This window comes from Hemiscyllium ocellatum (assembly GCF_020745735.1).
Source record: "Hemiscyllium ocellatum isolate sHemOce1 chromosome 27 unlocalized genomic scaffold, sHemOce1.pat.X.cur. SUPER_27_unloc_6, whole genome shotgun sequence".
In the NCBI taxonomy this organism is placed as follows: domain Eukaryota; kingdom Metazoa; phylum Chordata; class Chondrichthyes; order Orectolobiformes; family Hemiscylliidae; genus Hemiscyllium; species Hemiscyllium ocellatum.
In genome coordinates this window covers 681,551-698,151 of record NW_026867515.1, presented here as the reverse complement: position 1 = coordinate 698,151, position 16,601 = coordinate 681,551, and the positions used below count along the sequence as shown (strand labels likewise).

At 49.4% G+C, this 16,601-nt stretch overlaps 1 protein-coding gene and 1 pseudogene across 1 annotated transcript in view; one reads left to right on the top strand and one right to left on the bottom strand.

Annotated features, from left to right (window-relative positions):
• The window catches only part of LOC132808475 (gastrula zinc finger protein XlCGF7.1-like), a 506,159-nt gene that overhangs the window by 350,064 nt on the left and 139,494 nt on the right, over positions 1-16,601 (top strand). The window lies entirely within an intron of this gene.
• Positions 4,401-16,601, bottom strand: part of LOC132808463 (zinc finger protein 208-like) — a 71,546-nt pseudogene continuing 59,345 nt past the window's right edge.

Sequence of the window (16,601 nt, the reverse complement as noted above, 5' to 3'; positions counted from 1 at the left end):
GGGGTGGGGGCGGAGAGGTCAGGAAGAGGATTGCAGGTTAGGAGGGCGGTGCTGAGTTGAGGGAACCGACTGAGACAAGGTGGGGGGCGGGGAAATGAGGAAGCTGGAGAAATCTGAATTCATACCTTGTGGTTGGAGGGTTCCCAGGCGGAAGATGAGGCGCTCCTCCTCCAGCCGTCGTGTAGTTGTGTTCTGCCGGTGGAGGAGTCCAAGGACCTGCATGTCCTCGGTGGAGTGGGAGGGGGAGTTAAAGTGTTGAGCCACGGGGTGATTGGGTTGGTTGGTTCGGGCGGCCCAGAGGTGTTCTCTGAAGCGTTCCGCAAGTAAGCGGCCTGTCTCACCAATATAGAGGAGGCCACATCGGGTGCAGCGGATGCAATAGATGATGTGTGTGGAGGTACAGGTGAACTTGTGGCGGATATGGAAGGATCCCTTGGGGCCTTGGAGGGAAGTGAGTGTGTAGGTGTGGGTGCAAGTTTTACATTTCCTGCGGTTGCAGGGGAAGGTGCCGGGGGTGGAGGTTGGGTTGGTGGGGGGTGTGGATCTGACAAGGGAGTCACGAAGGGAGTGGTCCTTGCGGAACGCTGATAGGGGAGGGGAGGGAAATATATCCTTGGTGGTGGGGTCCGTTTGGAGGTGGCGGAAATGGCGGCGGATGATACGTTGTATGCGCAGGTTGGTGGGGTGGTAGGTGAGAACCAGTGGGGTTCTGTCTTGGTGGCGGTTGGAGGAGCGGGGCTCAAGGGCGGAGGAGCGGGAAGTGGAGGAGATGCGGTGGAGGGCATCGTCGATCACGTCTGGGGGGAATCTGCGGTCCTTGAAGAAGGAGGCCATCTGGGCTGTGCGGTGTTGGAATTGGTTCTCCTGGGAGCAGATGCGGCGGAGACGAAGGAATTGGGAATATGGGATGGCGTTTTTACAGGGGGCAGGGTGGGAGGAGGTGTAGTCCAGGTAGCTGTGGGAGTCAGTCGGTTTATAATAGATGTCTGTGTTGAGTCGGTCGCCCGAGATAGAAATGGAAAGGTCTAGGAAGGGGAGGGAGGAGTCTGAGACAGTCCAGGTGAATTTCAGGTCGGGATGGAAGGTGTTAGTAAAGTTGATGAACTGTTCAACCTCCTCGTGGGAGCACGAGGCAGCGCCGATACAGTCATCGATGTAGCGGAGGAAAAGGTGGGGGGTGGTGCCAGTGTAGTTGCGGAAGATGGACTGTTCCACATATCCTACGAAGAGGCAGGCATAGCTGGGGCCCATGCGGGTGCCCATGGCAACTCCTTTAGTTTGGAGGAAGTGGGAGGATTGAAAAGAGAAGTTATTCAGGGTGAGGACCAGTTCAGTCAGTCGAAGGAGGGTGTCAGTGGAAGGGTACTGGTTGGTGCGGCGGGAAAGGAAGAAGCGGAGGGCTTTGAGTCCTTCGTGATGGGGGATGGAGGTGTACAGGGACTGGACGTCCATAGTGAAAATAAGGCGTTGGGGACCGGGGAAGCGAAAATCCTGGAGGAGGTGGAGGGCGTGGGTGGTGTCCCGAACGTAGGTGGGGAGTTCTTGGACTAAAGGGGACAGGACCGTGTCGAGGTATTGGGAGATGAGTTCGGTGGGGCAGGAGCAGGCTGAGACAATGGGTCGGCCGGGGCAGGCAGGTTTGTGGATTTTGGGCAGGAGGTAGAAACGGGCGGTGCGGGGTTGTGGGACTATGAGGTTGGAGATCCCCTGAGGTGATGAGGTCCTGGATGGTCTGGGAGATGATGGTTTGGTGGTGGGAGGTGGGGTCGTGGTCAAGGGGGCGATAAGAGGAGGCGTCCGCGAGCTGGCGTTTGGCTTCAGCGGTGTACAGGTCAGTGCGCCAAACTACCACCGCGCCTCCCTTGTCTGCGGGTTTGATGGTGAGGTTGGGATTGGAGCGGAGGGAGTGGAGGGCTGCACGTTCTGAGGGTGAGAGGTTGGAGTGGGTGAGAGGGGTGGACAGGTTGAGTCGGTTGATGTCACGGCGGCAGTTGGCTATAAAGAGGTCGAGGGCGGGTAGGAGGCCAGCACGGGGTGTCCAGGTGGATGGAGTGTGTTGGAGGCGGGAGAAGGGGTCGTCAGAGGGTGGACGGGAGTCTTGGTTGTGAAAGTAGGCACGGAGGCGAAGGCGGCGGAAGAATTGTTCAATATCTCGCCGCGTGTTGAACTCATTAATCCGAGGGCGTAGGGGAATGAAGGTGAGGCCCCTGCTGAGGACTGATCTTTCATCCTCAGAGAGGGGGAGATCTGGAGGGATGGTGAAAATCCGGCAAGGCTGGGAGCTAGGACCTGGAGCTGGGGCTGGAGCTGGAGCTGGGGGCGGGGTTAGAGATCGAAGTAGGGGCGGGGTTAGACGTGGTGACGTTGCTCGACGTGGGGGCGAGGTCATGCGTCGTGACGGAAATAAGCGTGGGGGCGGGGTTACATGAAGCGACGGGAGACGGCGTGGGGGCGGGGTTATGCGTAGTGACGAAAGACGGCGTGGGGGCGGGGAGACCTGAGGATTTGTGCTCCTGCAGGTGAGTGATGTCAGTGGGGGCGGAAGTGGCTGCGCCGACGGCAACCGGAGGGGCGGAAATGGTTGCGGCGACGGAGGAGTGGTGGTCATTCCCGGTGGCCGCGTGGGTCGCGGGTCCGTCGGCGATCGTGGAAGCGGTTGTGTGTGTGGTGGTCACCGGGGCAGTTGTTGGGGCGGCGATCGCGGGGGCTCCGAGGTCGGTGGGGGCGGAAGTGACGTCACGGTCGGCGGCGGCCTTTGGTGCCGCGGGCGCTGTGGAGGCCACATGTGTAATGGCGTCCGACAGGCCTGTGGAAGATTCTGGAATAGTTGAGGGGCCACGAGTGTGGGGGTAAGTACATGAAACAGTGAACCAGGCATTTGGTAGGATGGCCTTTATTGGTCAGAGCATTAAGTAGATGAGTTGGGAGGTCATGTTGTGGCTGTCCAGGATGTTGGTTAAGCCAATTTTGGAATACTACATTCAGTTCTGATCTCCCTACTGTGGAGTCAGACTGACATTTTCCTTACAGAAAAGCTCTACATTTAAATGACATTTTTGAGAAGGTAATTTATAGATTAGGATGTAGAGGTTAGGGTGGATTGGCTGTGCTAATTATTGACTTCCATCAACCTATTCCATCCGGAGAAATTTCCTCTCTGCAAAGTGTGGTTCACATTGGCAAATTCAATCTTCCTCCGGTCCTCAGGAACACACTATAATGCGTAATGTTCTCAATGTCTATTTAACGTTCAGTGGGGAAACTACTTTCAGTCCAACAGTTAGACAGAATTCCTCCGAAATGTCTTTGGCAAATGCACTGCTCCCACGAGAGCTCGTGGGCCCACAGTTCAAATGCTTTTAACAGCTTTTTTTTTCTAATTTCCCTGCCTTCCCAGGATACAGAATTTCTCCCACCAGAAATTGTTTGCCCTGAAAAAAATCCAGCAAGAACATGATTATGGAGCTCTCAGTAAAAATGCTTCATATGGGTCACCCAAGGTTAGAAATGGAAGAACATCACTGTTCAAAGCTACTGTTCGTTTGCCCTTTCAAAATTCCTTGAATTTAAAGTGTTCCATTATAGCATTTAATTATGATCCATTAAAAGCAGTATCCAGTCTCATCTGCTGAAAATGTGTTGCTGGTTAAAGCGCAGCAGGTCAGGCAGCATCCAAGGAACAGGAAATTCGACGTTTCGGGCACAAGCCCTTCTTCCTGTTCCTTTGATGCTTCCTGACCTTCTGCGCTTTAACCAGCAACACATTTTCAGCTCTGATCTCCAGCATCTGCAGACCTCACTTTTTACTCCTCGTCTCATCTGAGTGAGAAACTGACTCAAAAAGCGAAATAACTTTTCTGTCTGCTCTTTAGATGTGACATCCTCTCCCTCTCTCTGTTGATGCAACAGGGTTACCAGAGCTGGAGTTATCACTCTCGGAATACAATTGCTGATCGACAATTTACTTCAACTGCTTAACATAAGGATTTAAAAGCTGCTAGCCTGATCTCGCACAAAGCACAAAAAACAAACTGTTCACCTGTGCCTGTGCAGAGGAGAAATAGATCACAAAATAAGAACTGTTACCAGTCCCACAACTGTTACCAAAGTCCCAGCCTCTCCTTATAACTCAAACCCTCCAGTCTTGGCAACATCCTGGTAAATCTTTACTGAACCCTCTCGAATAGAATTCTCACATTCTGCACTCCTGAAACATTTACAATTTCTAACGATACTGGCTGCTCATTCACTGATCCAACTGATAAGCGACATTGGAAGCTTAGTGCAGGAGGCTGAAAGAAATGAGTAGCTTTAAAACACAAACCACTCGGAGCTCAAAGCCTTCAATGAGAGTCTGAGCTCAGCGTTAAGTTCACTTCACCTTTATTGTGACCCAACTTTTGTGAAAGCTTCAAATCCCCCTCAGCAAAAAGGCAGAGAAAAAGTAGCTGCTTTTTAAACAGCTCAAGGTCAAGGCACACCCACTCACGCCTATACCCCCACCCAACCTCACTGTCTTTACTATTGGTCAGCACAGAGATGTCCCTTTCTAATTGGATCTTGGTACAGCCGTAACCCGGAGGAAGTATTGCCTCACTCATCAATTTCAACCCATACCCTGTATAGAGCCATCTGCCGCGGCGGGATTCAAACCCGGGAGCCCCTGGAACTGGGTTGATAGTCCAATCGATAATGGCACTCAGCCGTCGCTCCTTCAATCCCCCTGCGATGGTACATGAACTCGCTGGTGCCTCCGGAGGTGGGAGGAGCGGGTGAAGGCCTTCCCACACTCGGGGCAGGGGAATGGCCTCTCGCCAGTGTGGACCCGCTGGTGGGTCAGCCTGTCGGAAGAATTGCTGAAGGCCTTCCCGCACGTGGGACAGCTGAAGGGTCTTTCCCCTGTGTGGACCCGCCAGTGAGTCAGCAGGGTGGAGGAATTGCTGAAAGTCTTCCCGCACTCAGTGCAGCTGAAGGGCCTCTCCCCAGTGTGGACCCGCTGGTGCCTGAGCAGGGCGGAGGAATTGCTGAAGGCTTTCCTGCACTCGGGGCAGTTGAAGGGTCTCTCCCCTGTGTGGACGCGCTGGTGCCTCAGCAGAGAGGAGGAATTGCTGAAGGCCTTCCTGCACTCTGGGCAGCTGAAGGGCCTCTCCCCCGTGTGGACCCACTGGTGGTTTATCAGTCCAGAGACCTGGGTAAAGGCCTTCCCGCACTCAGGGCAGCTGTACGGCCTCTCCCCAGTGTGGATCCGCTGGTGGGTCAGCAGGGTGGAGGAATGTCTGAAGGCCTTCCCACAGACAGGGCAGGTGAACGGCTTCTGCCTGGTGTGACTACGCTGGTGAATCTCCAGGGAAGATGGGAAAGGGAAGCCTTTCCCGCAGTCACCACACTTCCACGGTTTCTCCAAGAGGTGGGATTCCTCGGGTTTCTCCATGGCCAAAGTTTGGAGCCACTCCCTGCTGTGAATTCCTCTTTCCAGGCCGTATAGCTGTTTTAGGCTCCACACTCAGTGCACTGCAATGGTAGGGTCTGTCATACAGTCCCACTGATGCTGAAAACGTACTGAAACAGGAACCAAAAAGCTTTGCTCCTTCTCACAGAATCATAGTTGAAAACCGTTGCGGTCCCGATGGATTGCGTGACCGTCAGACATTGACGTCAAAGTGAGGACTACAGATACTGAAGAGTCATTATCGAAAAGTGTGGCGCTGGAAAAGCACAGCAGGTGAGTCAACGTTACGGACTTAAGCCCTTCATCTGTTGATTTTGAAACTTCCGTCCTCGGATTTTCAAATACAGTAGCGCCTCGACTTACGAACTTAACCCAAAAAGTTCGTGAACTGAATCAACTTTTCCCATTGTTTGGGAAGCGTAAGAATGGTTGGACGGCTGTTCACAGCGCACACGCCAAAGACGAACTGAATGAGATCATGCGGGGTCCGAGCGCTTTTGCGTTCAACAAGCGCGTAGCAAAGCAGAATAATGAAACCACGTGGTCGCACATGGGCTTTTTGCGTTTGTACCTTGAATTTTGTACGTACGTTGAAGCAAAGTTTTACGTACAATCCTGTTCGTAAACCGATTTGTACATGAACGTGGTCGTTCGTACGTCGAGGCGCTACTGTGCTCTGTAAAAAAAGATATGACAAAGGTCATCACTGTCGGTGCAGGGTAGAAATTCTGAACAAGCAATTCTATTTTCTGTGCAATATTCTTTTCTTTTGTTATTCCACAAAATTGAAAGCACCATCCCACTCTCTCTCCCCTCTGTCCTCACTCGGCCCTAACTAATTCTCCTGAAGGTGCTGATTCAGGATCTTACAGGGCAGAAAAGCAAAAACAGCAAGACTGCCATCTCTCTGAACTTTGAATACCTCCATCTGAAAAGCTAATATCTTTCACAACACTGGGATACTGCTGAGAGTGAGCAGGTCTGATTTTGGGAAGCAAAAAGAAAGTGTCAATTCAGGGTGAACCTGCCTCGCAGCCTCTTGAGGAAGAACCAGACACAAAGTGGTTAATGTCCCCGGGAAGGTGGGAGCAAAATGAGATGTCAAGGCATTAACATTGACGCCTGAGTCATAGAGATATATAGCACGGAAACAGACCCTTCTGTCCAACACAACTGTACTGACCAGATATCCTAAATTAATCTAGTCCCATTTGCTGGCATGTGTCATCCCCACCCCCTGTCCTGAGACCTTGAGCCTCCAAGCTGACCGTCAAAGGTTTGGTTCGTCCCTCCATTCTTTCCCAGTTGTCTTTGTAGATTTTGAAAACTTTCCCAATTCTCTGAGTATAGGATTTGGGAAGTTATGTTGTAGCTGTACAGGACATTGGTTAGGCCACATTTGGAATATTGTGTGCAATTCTGGTTTCCTTACTATCGGTAAGACGTTATGAAACTTGAAAGGGTTCAGAAAAATTTACAAGGATGTTGCCCGGGATGGAGGATTTGATCTATAGGGAGGCTAGGTCTGTTTTCCCTGGAGCGTTGGAGGCTAAGGCGTAACCTTATAGAGGTTTACAAAATCATGAAGGGCATGGATAAATAGCCGTGGTCTTTTCCCTGCGGTGGGGTGGTCAGGGTCCAGAACCAGAGGGCATAGGTTTAGGGTGAGAGGGGAAAGATACAAAAGAGATCTGAGGGGCAATGTTTTCACACAGAGGGTGGTACATGTTTGGAATGAGCTGCCAGAGGAAGTGGTGGAGGTTAGTACAATTGCAATATTTAAAAAGCATCTGGACTGGTAAATGAATGGGAAGGGTTTCGAGGGATACGGGCCATGTGCTGACTGGTGGGACCAGATTGGGTTGGGATGTCTGGGCGGCATGGATGAGTTGGACCAAAGGGTCTGTTTCCATGCTGTATATCTCTATGACTAGTTGGACTAAAGGCTCTTTCTGTGCTGTATGACTCTGGAACTGTTCTGTACTGGTCTTAAAACCATGTTCTTGCCTTCCCCCACAAACATCCACTTCTTTGTTCAAAAATCAGATAACTCAACCATGAATATATTCAATGACACGCTTAACTGTAGGAAGACACCCCAGTTGTGAATTCAATTCCACATCCAAATATATCTCCATTTAAACAATGCACCTCCTTTCTGTTTTTCTTTGCCACAGCCGAGGCTATAACTTCATATTGTGGTACTGCATTTGCCCTGTGTTTGCCGATTGTGGTCCTCTCTATATCGGGGAGAGCGAGCGTAAACTTGGGGAATGGTTCACTGAGCATCACAGCTGGGTCCACAGAGCCGACCAGACCTCCCAGTCACCATCCATAACAATTCCCCTTTCTGACATGACCATCTTTGGCCTCCTCCATTGCCACAACGAACCTAACTGCAAATTGGAGGGACCACACCTCATCTTCCAGGCAGCCTACAGCCCGAAGGACTCAACGTTGAGTTTTTCAATTTCAAAAAAACCTCTCTCCTTGTTCTCTGCCAGCAACCAGATCGTACCCTCTACCTGTCTTAACCTATCCCCGCTTCACTCCCACCCCCTTTATCTGCAGCTTCTCCAGCCAGCCCCAGCCCCGAGGAAGGGTTACACCCGAAACGTCGACTTCTCCACTTCCTGCCTATCTATTTTGCAAATTGAGACACAGACCTGGACCAGCATTTCCAGAGTCTGTCCCCTTCCGGATTCACTCTTTTCTTTAAGTTGCTGCAAGTCAACAACGAACCCCAGAATGAAAAAGAAATGGAATGGGAGCAAGAGAGTGCCGTACTCACATATCTGGGACAGAGGAAGGAATTCGCAGTCTGGGTAAAGCTCTATCTTTATTCAGAGAGAGAGAGTATTAGGAGTCACAGCTTGAGAAGCTCATGGTCCGACTTCCGCATTCAGACAATGTGCTGGCTCTGATTGGCAGGAGGACCAGTCTCCTTCCAGTCTTCCAATGTTGCCTATTGGTCAATCAAAAGAAGGTTTCGCGCCTTTTTTGCGTACAGCGATGAGCATGCTCAGTGTTTTGCGGACACTGGTCAGCATGCGCACTGGGTTGCTGACACTGGCAAACATGCGCAGTATGCTCTATGGGGATGTTGGTGTTTCTGACAGATTTTAAGTGTCCAAATGCCAACAGCGGAAAAAAGATAGAGCCACAATTTTTTTTTCCCTGCGGCACGATATTTTATTCCTTTAGCATTTTGTCTGGCTGCTCAACTTTTGTATGTCGTTTCCCCTTGTCGTGGGGGCAAGGCACCGAGACCAGAACTGGAGGGCCGAGGTGTAGGGTGAGAGGGGAAAGATTTCTGAGGGTCCTAAGGGGCAATCCTTTCGCACAGAGGGTGGTATGTATATGGAATGAACTGTCAGATTACGTGGTGGGGGCTGGTACAATTACATTTAAAATGCATCTGGATGGGGATATGAATAGGAAAGATTCAGAGACATAAGGTGCGACATACTGGCATCTGGTCGGCATAGACCGAAGAGTTTGTTTCCGTGCTGTACATCTGTGACTAGCACTCGGAGTATGGCTCCTTCATCAGGTGATTGTGGAGAATAAAATCATAAGGCACAGAATGGATGGAAAAACATTACAGTGCACTGAAATGATATATTGAAAAACCCTGGATTGTTAAGTCCTTCATCTTTTAGTATGGGCTGCTCGTATCATTCATTTCTAAATCACAGAAATTCCTGAAAGACATTTTCTTGGGATAAGTTTCATAAGAAAAGGTGACAGTAAAAAATGAGGTCTGCAGATGCTGGAGATCACAGCTGCAAATGTGTTGCTGGTCAAAGCACAGCAGGTTAGGCAGCATCTCAGGAATAGAGAATTCGACGTTTCGAGAAGGGCTTATGCTCGAAACGTCGAATTCTCTATTCCTGAGATGCTGCCTAACTGCTGTGCTTTGACCAGCAACACATTTGCAGCTAAGAAAAGGTGACATCTCAGCACTGAGAATGCATTAAAGGTGTGAAATCAGGGTCTGTCTGTATCACAATCTTGAGTCAGACTGGTTCTATTTCCAAAGTGGAATTTACAAAATATTACATGGATTGAACAGCCTGCAGGTTGTGCATTTTTTGAGAAAAATAGAATGTCTCTGCAAAACTAATTCTGCAAGTACAAATTCACCCCCATGGATGTGTGTGTGTGTGTGTGTGTGTGTGAGAATGAAGCAGAGAAAAGTCTATTTCGTGCTGTATATCCCGATGTCTACTTGATAACAGATGCTTTAATTCTGTTGGTGTAAATATTGTTGTAAATCATAGCTGGGTATGAATAGTTAGATGTTAGGGAGAGAGAATGACTCAAGTTGGGCACTGTAAGAATCGTGGGAGAGCCCTAGTACTGGTTTACTTCTTCATGAACAAACATTAAGCACAAGCATTTATTTATTTCTAATTTTGTTCTGTTTTGCTTGTTTGATTTCCGGCTAGGACTACACTCTGTCTGGATGGTTGACAGGCTGGGGGATTGTGGCTTGGGTCTTGATTGACTGAATGTTTTATTGTTCCAGAAGGTGTAGGGGTGGGGGGTCAAAGTTTCAGCAGAAGTCCAGCAGACCAGAACAGAACAATATCTTACTCTGTGGGTACAGGGACATCAGAGGACAGAGAAATCAGGACCTGAAATCTGAGCTGACACCAGACTTCCCTGTGATCAGTGCTTTGATGAGCAGCGTCAACCCTCTACCTTCACCTAGCTTCCCATTTGACTATCACCTCGATATTCAGGATCCAATCCTTGTCATCCTGAAGCCATGCCTCTGTAAGGAGTCTCAGATCATAATTATTCTCTTCAATGTGTGCAGTCAATTTTGTTACAATGCACCACACTTTCAGAAACATCGTTTTTAGTTTCAAGTTTTGTGATCTTCAGATCCAGTTTTGATTGCTGGTACATTTACTCACCTTGTCCCTTTCTATCATTCTCTGATGTTCATTTTCCACATCACTACATTGCTCACTGGCCTTGATTTGGATTGGCCATGCTAAATTGCCCATAGTGCGCAGGGATGTGCAGGTTAGGTTGGTTAGCCATGGGAAAGGCAGGGTTATAGTTTCATAGTAAAAGAAGTAGGAATTGGCCATTTGGCCCATCGAACCTACTCCACCATTCATTATGATCATGGCTGATATATCCATCGTCTGAGATCCTCCTCTCTGCATTGTCCCAACTACCCTTAATTCCCACACCATGCAAATACCCATCCAACTGTGTTTTGAATATACTTAATGAAGATGCCTCTACTTCTTCCTTGGGCAGAGAATTCCATAGATTGACTACTCTCTGGGAAAAGCAGTTCCTCCTCATCTCTGTCCTAAATCTACTCCCATCAACTTGAGGCTTGGTCGAATCCACAAGCAGAAATGACTGGGTTGGGTAGGGTAGGGTAGGGTTCATCCCCACAGTGCAATTAATTCCCACTTTCCATCGAATTCCCACTTTCCATCGAATTCCCACTTTCCACCAAACTCCCAGATGTACTCACTCACTCGGTTGCTGTCTCACAAACGAAAGACTTCATTGTAACTTCTTTTGCTCCCAGTAAGGGCACAATATCTTGGAAAGCTGCTCTGAAAGTCCAACCACACTTCTGCATTCACCAAACACAATTCCAGTATTACAGCACAGAAACAGCCCTTCTGCCCCAACTCGTCTGTGCTGGGGGGATATGTTAAGCTAGATATGCTTGCAAGCAGTTACAAGCAGCTGCATCTTGCTTCTGCAAAAATCGCAAGGCAGAATCGTGAGGGTATATTCCAAGAAATAACTAATTAAAGGAGATGGTCGACAGATCGAAGCAGATGTATTAACATGACCGTAGCAATGGTCACGCATATAGGGAGTTAGTATGAACAAGATAACCAAATAAGACCCTGTGTTGCATCAGCAAAAGTAAAAAGACCCAGCTATCGGTTGGGGGGGGGGGGGGGTTGCACGCCACAGACAGATGTGGTAAACCGATCAGATTAGCAGAAGTCAGAGGGGAGTCTGGAACAAACTCAATCTTCATTCAGAGAGAGAGCAGCAACTTCCGAAACTCGTGTTCCAGCTTCTGGATTCAGACAATAGGAAGGCTCTGATTGGCAGGAGGACTAGTCACCTTCCGGTCCTCCAGCGCTCCTGATTGGCCCACCAAAAGAAAGTCGCGAGCCGCGCCTTGCGTGCAGTGAGGAGCATGCGCAATGTCATCCTGACGCCGACGAGCACGCGCAGTATGCTCTCTGGCGAGGAGGTTGTTACCGAAAGAATTGAAGTGTCCAAATGCCAAGAGAAGTAAAAAAGGGGAGATGCATAATTTTTTCCCCCTGTGATATTTACTTTTCCTACAAGTCCCATGACTTTATAAATCGAAATAAGGTCACCCATCAACTTGTGGTCGTCGATAGGGCGACCAGAAATGTACTCAGTACTCTACACGTGGTCTCACCAATATGCTGTTCAACCTCAACGTGATGTCCCACCTCCTGCACTGAACGGTGTGAACAATGAAGGAAAGTGTGCTAAACGCCTCCTTCACCACCCTGTCTACCAATGATGCAACTTTCAAAGAACTATGTCCTCGATTTGGAGATGCCGGTGTTGGACTGGGGTGTACGAAGTTAAAATTCACACCATACCAGGTGATACTCCAACAGGCTCATTTGCAAGCATTAGCTTTTGGAGCGCTGCTCCTTCATCAGGTAGTTGTGTCTTATGATCCTGCTCCACAAACACCCCATGAAGGAGCAGCGCTCCGAAAGCTTGTGCCTCCAAATAAACCAGTTGAACGATAACCTGGTGTTGAGAGATTTTTAGCTTTTATGTACCAGAACCCCTCCACACCGCCTCCCCCCATGAATCTGTTCTGGAACACGATGCAGGGCCCTACCATTAACTGTATAAGTCCTGCCCTTCCTTGTTTTAGCAAAATGCAACCCCTTGCCTTGATCTGTCACTCTCTCAGACATACACACCCTAACACTCACACCATATCACAGGCTTATACTCCATCTCACACACACACTTCATTAGCATATATGCACAAACTCGCATGCGCGCACACAGTCACACATAAGTCAATGGGGTGAATTTGCATTTGCAGAATTATATTAGCAGATATATTCATTTTTGCTCAAAAAGAACACAAACTGCATGTAATATTTTATAAATTCCTACTTTGGTGAATAGAACCAATCTGATTCAAGATTGGGATACAGACTTGAACCTCACACCTTTTATGCAGTATCTGAGCTGAGATATCACCTATTTTTATAAAACCTTAAACCATCTCGAGAAGGTGAATTAAAAGTAATTCTAGGGTTTACATATTAATGAACTGAAACCTGCAACCCATGGTAAAAGATGAAAGACTAATCTGCAATCTAGATTTGTTCAATACCTCATCAGTTGCATGACACCGTCAGCTTTTTCTATAAATTCAGTGTCTTATGATTCTGCTCCACAGCTAGCTGATGAAGGAGCAGCACTCCAAAAGCCAGTGCTTCCAAATAAACCAGAAGGAAGATAACCTGGTGTTGTGTGATTTTTAACTTTATCCACCCCAGTCCAACACCGGCACCTCCACATCGTTTCCAGTGGACACAGTCCACACCTCCCAGTGCTGCCAGGAAACTGTACAATGACAATGGGATGATGTCATCCTAAAAAATTCACAATTTCTAACAATACTGGCTACTCATTCACTGCTGCAACCGATACACAACATTGGAAACATAGTACAGGAGGCTGTCAAAAATTAGCACAACAGGTCAGGCAGCAACCGAGGAGCAGGAAAATCAACATTGCCCGAAAAATGTTGATTTTCCTGCTCCTTGGATGCTGCCTGACCTGCTGTGCATTGCCAGCACCACTCTAATCTTGATTCTGATCAGCAGTTCTCACTTTCACCTGTAAGAAATGAGCAGTTTTAAAACAAAAACCTGTTGCAATTCAAAGCTCTCAATGAGAGTCTGAGCTCGGCGTGAAGTTCAGGTAATCTTTACTGCGACCCAACTTTGTTACAGCTTCAGAATCTCCCAGCAGAAAGGCATCAAAAAAAGTAGCAATGTTTTAAAAACAGCTCACAGCCAAAAGTGCACACACTCCCTCCAACCCCTCACTTTCTTCATTATTGGTCACCACCAAGTTATTCCTTTGGAATTGGATCCTGGTACAGCCTTAACCCGGAGAAAGTATTGCCTCACTCAGCATTTTCAACCTGTATCCTTTATCCAAGTTAGTTGGATGGGCATTGCAGAGTCAATCATACTGCTATGGGTCAGGAGTCACGTGTAGGCCAGACTGGGTAAAGGATGCAGCTGGGACGACTGAGTGAATCCTCTCCCACAACAACAGTTCCCTTCAGTAAAAAAGAACGGGGACTTCTTCCACCCCCACCCCACCGACAATGGTTTTACCATTAGTTTCTGAACTCCAGATTTCTGACCAAATTCCAATTCCACCATCTGTCACGGTGGGATTCGAACTCAGGAGTCCCCAGAACTGAGTTGATAGTCCAGTTGGTAACGGCACTCGGCCATCATTCCTTCAATCCCCCTGCGATGGCTCATGAACTCGCTGGTGCTTCAGCAGGTACGAGGAGCGGGTGAAGGCCCTCCTGCACTTGGGGCAGCTGAAGGGCCTCTCCCCCGTGTGGACCCGCTGGTGCCTCAGCAGGTTAGAGGAATTGCTGAAGGCCTTCCCACACTCGTGGCAAGGGAACGGCCTCTCCCCTGTGTGGACCCGCAGTGGGTCAGCAGGTTGGTGGAATGCCTGAAGGCCTTCCCACACTCGGGGCAGCTGAAGGGCCTCTCCCCGGTGTGGACCCGCCAGTGGGTCAGTAAGTGAGAAGAATACCTGAAGGCCTTCCCACACTCTGTGCAAGGGAACAGCCTCTTCCCAGTGTGGACCTGCTGGTGGCTTAACAGGTTAGAAGAATTGGTGAAGGCCTTCCTGCACTCAGGGCAGCTGAAGGGCCTCTCCCCCGTATGGACCTGCTGGTGCCTCAGCAGGGCGGAGGAATTACTAAAGGCCTTCCCGCACTCAGGACAGCTGAAGGGCTTCTCCCCGGTGTGGACCCACTGGTGCCTCAGCAGGTGGGAAGAATTGCTGAAGGCCTTTCCACACTCAGGGCAGCTGAAGAGCTTCTCCCCGGTGTGGACCCACTGGTGGCTCCGCAGGTGGGAAGAATTGCTGAAGGCCTTCCCACACTCGGGGCAGCTGAAGGGCCTCTCCCCCGTGTGGACCCACTGGTGGCTCCGCAGGTGGGAAGAATTGCTGAAGGCCTTCCCACACTGGGGCAGCTGAAGGGCCTCTCCCCCGTGTGGACTCGCTGGTGCCTCAGCAGGTGGGAGGAATTGCTGAAGGCCTTCCCACACTCGGGGCAGCTGAAGGGCCTCTCCCCCATGTGGACACGCCGATGGGTCTGGAGGTTGGAGGCCTGGGAAAAGGCCTTCCCACACTCGTGGCAGCTGAAAGGCCTCTCCCCCATGTGGACCCGCTGGTGGGTGTGGAGGTTGGTGGAATTGCTGAAGCCCTTCCCACAGTCAGGGCAGGGGAATGGCCTCTCCCCAGTCTGGCTGTGCCGATGAGTATCCAGGGCAGACGGGAAATGGGAGCCTTTCCCGCAATCGCCACACTTCCACGGTTTCTCCACACGGCGGGATTCCTCTGGTTTCTCCATGGCCGGAGCTTCAGCCACACACACACGTGTGCAGAGCCTATCCCCAGCGTGAATTCCTCTTTCCAGGCCATATAACTGCTTCAGGCTCCACACTCAGTGCACTGCAATGGTAGGGTCTCTCATCCAGTCCCATGATGCTGAAAATGTACTCAAACAGAAACCAAAAAGCTTTGCTCCTTCTCACAGAATCATAGTTGAAAACTGTTGCAGTCCCGATGGACTGAGTGACTGTCGAAGTGAGGACTGCAGACACTGGATAGTCAGATTTGAAAAGTGCAGTGCTGGAAAAGCACAGCAGGTCAGGCAGCATCTGAGGAGCAGGAGACTCAATGTTTTGGGCAAACAGCCTTCATCTGTTGATTTTGAAACTTCCGTCTTCAGATCTTCAAATACTCTGTAAAAAGAGATTATAAAGGTCATCACTGTCAGTGCAGGTAGAAATTCTGAACAAGGAATTTTACTTTCTGTGGAATATTCTTTTCTTTTGTTATTCCACAAAATTGAAAGCACCATCCCACTCTCTCTCCCCCTCTGTTCTGACTCCACTCTAACTAATTCCCTGAAGGTGCTGATTCAGGATCTTTCAGGGGCAGACAAACAAAAACATCAAGACTAACATCTCTCTGCATTTTGGATAACTCCACAACACTGGGATACTGTTGACAGTGAGCAGGTCTGATTCTGGGAAGCAAACATATGTGTGTCAATTCATGGGGTAACCTGCAATGCAGCTATTTGTGGAACAAAATGGTTAATGATCCCAGGAAGGTGGGAGCAAATTGAGACATCAAGGCATGAACACCAATACACTTCAGTGAAACTCTTCTGCTCCCAGTCAGGGCAAAATATCTTTGAAAGCTGCTCTGAAAGTCCAGTCTTCACAACCACACTTCTGCTTTTACCAAAGACAACTAGTGTCATACAGCACGGAAACAGACCCTTTGGCCCAACTTGTCCGAGCTGAACAGATATCCTAAAGTAATCTAGTCACATTTGCCATCACTTGGCCCCTATGTGGGCTGGGTGCTGGCAGTTAGGACTGAGTTGGGTTGGCCCAAAGGGTCTGTTTCCGTGCTGTACATCTCTATGACTCTAGTCGCATTTGCCATCACTTGGCCCTGATCCACTGAAACCTTCGTATTCATACACCCATCCACATGCCTTTTAACTGTTGGAATTGTACCAGACCCCACCACCTCATCTGGCAACTCATTCCATAACTGCATCACCCTCTCCATCAAAAATAGTTGTCCCTGAGATCTCTTTTACATCTCCACACCCCCCCCCCCCCCCCCTCACCTAAAACCTATTACCCTCTCGTTCTGGACTCCCCCATCCGAAGGAAAAGACCTTGAGGATTGACCCTATCCATGCCACTCAGAATTCTATAAAAAGTCGAGAATGTCACCCTTCAGACTCTGGGGAAAACAGCCCCACCCCATCCTTCCGTCCTTCCTCGCCCAGGTAATT